This window comes from Limulus polyphemus, unplaced genomic scaffold (genome assembly GCF_000517525.1).
Source record: "Limulus polyphemus unplaced genomic scaffold, Limulus_polyphemus-2.1.2 Scaffold1564, whole genome shotgun sequence".
Lineage (NCBI taxonomy): Eukaryota > Metazoa > Arthropoda > Merostomata > Xiphosura > Limulidae > Limulus > Limulus polyphemus.
The window spans coordinates 126,891-130,311 of record NW_013667174.1 but is presented as its reverse complement, the minus strand read 5'-3'; the positions used below and the strand labels follow the sequence as shown (position 1 = coordinate 130,311).

General features: G+C 31.0%; 1 protein-coding gene across 2 annotated transcripts in view; it reads left to right on the top strand.

Annotated features, from left to right (window-relative positions):
• The first annotated feature begins 1,576 nt into the window (after nucleotides 1–1,576).
• LOC106464116 (roquin-2-like) overlaps nucleotides 1,577–3,421 on the top strand; it is a 62,081-nt gene continuing 60,236 nt past the window's right edge. For both annotated transcript variants that reach the window (XM_022391798.1, XM_022391799.1), the window contains exon 1: nucleotides 1,577–2,073. The gene's annotated coding sequence lies outside the window, so the exon portion shown is untranslated. The remainder of the gene's footprint in view (nucleotides 2,074–3,421) is intronic.

Below are 3,421 nucleotides of genomic sequence, written 5' to 3'. Positions count from 1 at the left end.
ATATATATATATATATATATATATATATATATGTTTGTGTTAATTTTATTTTATCAATTGCAGATGTGAAGTTTTCGAAGAAAGTCACAATTGCAAATATGTATGTGCATATATTTGTAACAATAACACATTTTTTATTTGAAAATAGCAATTTTTGATTATATCACTATTGGAATATACATAATCCTTATATTAATCCAGATAAACACACGAAAATAATAATGTGACTTTAGATTACCATTTTAATCTAAATATTTGTCACATTTCTTTTGGATAGATCATGCCATTCACGTGTTCCAAAAAATATTTTTTTTTATTATTATTTCAGACGTGATGTGGATTTCCTATACTGTTTAAAAATAATTTAGGAGTCCCCAGAAAGCTAGAATCTCTATTTGGGAGATTGAAGTAAAGAGTATATTTTCACGAGACGAAAACACAACTATGGTTTTAGGGGAAAGTATATAGAAATGCACGTTTGGTGAAAATGTTTAAAATTCTAATCGGCCCTGTTGGATGGATTAGATTATTATTATTTCGTTATTCTAGTCAGCCCAAGGATTTCCTAGTTGATAAGAAACGAATAAACGACTCGAATTTTAGGCCCTGGTGTACACTATTTATTGAAGTATATGTAACCTGTGGAGTTGTGCGGAACGTGGCTTTTGTTGTTTCGCTAAAGTGTTCATGACAAGTTATCTTCATATTAATCTCTCTTGATTTTGTTCTTTTGTAGCTATCTTTCAACTTTCTTATCCACTCCAGCAACCATACGACCAGAGGCATTGCTAGGCAATGGCACACGGGGCCTATGCCTCGATTCTGTTTGACAGGGCCGCGAAACCCCAGTTAGTGGCTTGAAAAATCAGAATAGAAAACCATGATCAATACTATAATGAAGCGCCAAAAATGTCCGTGTCTATGGGCCCAAATCTTTTACGCACCTAGATGATACGACACAGAAAAAGAAGCCTGGCTAGTTTGCGTGACATAACATTGTGCTTGTTTAATAAAAAAAAATGTTTACAACTACACTTGTGCTTGTTTTTTTCCTTTACCTGTTGTTCTTCGCTTAACAATCTTGAATCTGCATTTTGCTGGAACTTATATTTTTTCTGTTGGAGATCAATGTACCTGAATACAGCATGTTTTACTCCGAAGACATTATAGATTCGTCATATTGCAAGATTGACTGGTTACGGTTTAAAAGCTCTCTTTCTCTTATTTGTGTTGATATCGCGTGTCATTTTTGCGTTCTATCTGTACAACGAAATAATATACTGAAAACTTTTTATTGATATCGCTGTGGCATACAGAATACGTAAAGTTTCTAAAATTGACGTTTAATTTTTGGAGATGTTCGAATAAAATATTTAATAATAAATAATAGAACTGAAATTGCAAACATTATAATAAAAAAAGATAGAAAATCGCATAATTTTTCTTCTAGTAGAATATTTCCAACTGCTTGTCTATCTTTTATATATATATATATATATATATATATGATAAAGGGTTTATCATGTAATTCCTATGACGTAATAACAGTGCACTGAGGAAAGAACTCGTCTCGAAGTATGTGTTTTGCATTCAACGATAAGGGACTTGGAAGTCGATGCTGTCTAGTTGGTGTGTTAGGTGTTCTTTGTTATATGTTCGATAGTAATGCGAAAGAGTAACTATGGATTTTATGTAAATGTGTATTTATTTCATTTCAGCCTTATTTATTGTTAACTAAATTGAGAATGTTAATTTGCAGTTCGTAAACGATAAATGTTATCGTTTACCAGGTTTGCTACGGAAGTTAACTTGCATCGCGTGTTAAAACAAGCTGAGAACCGTCGAAAAGCTGCTTGTTCCGGTAAGGACTGGCTTCCTCCAGTTGAGGACACAGATGGCGTTTGAATCGCACGGTGTTGCTTAGTCAGTGACTCAGTGTAGGCTTAGCTGTTAATATGAGTGTTAAATGAAAATTTGATGTATAGAATTAGAAATGAATTGTTTGTGGTAGACATGACTATTGTCGAAAATCAAGAACTGTTATTAATATTGCGTATGGAATTCGATTACCTGGTAAGTTGTCTTATGATTTTTCCTCTTTAGATTTTGAGTTTAGAAAAAAAAAGTGTCATTGCCGTCGTTGAGGGCTAGAAATGGGATGGATCAACTTCGACTAAACAAACTTGAGTTCAACTTCAAGAATTCAGGCCTAGGCGAATTATTAACAATATTTATTAAATAATAGTTTAATTAATAATCTTTCTAATCAAAACACTAAACATATACAAGGAACATTAGTTCCCTATCTTGTGTTGTATTACTATTAGACTCGTTTAGAGAAGGTACGACATGAGTGGATTTATAAATTATAATTGTCTTTTTGATAATTATAACTATAAGTTAACTTATTGTAATTTTTATTATAAATTGAGAATATTATAGTAAATAGGATGCTTAATCACTTAATTTGTATCATCATACAACACTGAATGTGGTATTGTGGATACATTTTAGTATTCAAAGGGCTAATGCATAAAACATAATTTTAAATTTACTATAAAACTTATACTTTTCTAGACCTACACTGTAAAACTAAAGTAAAAATCAAGCCAGCAATTTTTTCTTTTACATTGGTCGTCTATATTCAAAATAGCCATGATAAAGTCCAAAGCATAAAACCTTGAGATTACAAACAATGCAACTAGTTTCACACTTGAGTTTGGGGGGAAATGTATTATTTGTCTTTTTTCCTAATGTAACACATAAAATTGTAAACCCTTTTAATTGTATATTCTAGGATGTAAAATTAATTTTCAATCTTTTACAACAAATACCTTGCAAGGTAAAGTTTAAAATACATACATATGGCTGATTTTTGTACTGAAATAATGTTCTCCTTAGGATAGAGATATCCAAAGGCTGGTGATGAACAAAGTAAAACTTGGTATTTTAAGCTCCATTAAATATTTGAATAATTTTTCATTTAAGAATAGAAAAATCATAAAATGAAATATCCATTTAAAGAGATTACAAGTAACTTTTGTGGTATGTGTCTTTTTCCATATTAGAAATTAAAAGAAATGATTGACTTTTTCCCCTACTTAAAAATGTGTGGAATGTTAGCTTATAATCTCAAGGTTTCTGAATTTTAGCTTTAATGACAAAAACTTAAAATTACTCAATGTGATACAATTTGTGGATTTCACCAGAGTTGTCAAAAGTTTGTAATTTGAGAGATAAAAAACAGATAGTGCTCTTGGAAAACCTAACCTATATAAAAGCCAGTGTTTGTTGCATCACACTTGATTTCTCTAAATAGGAGGAGTCATAAAAGCCAAAATGTATTTATCCAGATAGAATAGTTTGATTATGTCTGCCCACTACAATTTTAGTGACAAGGGTGCTGTGAAACCTTAAGTGT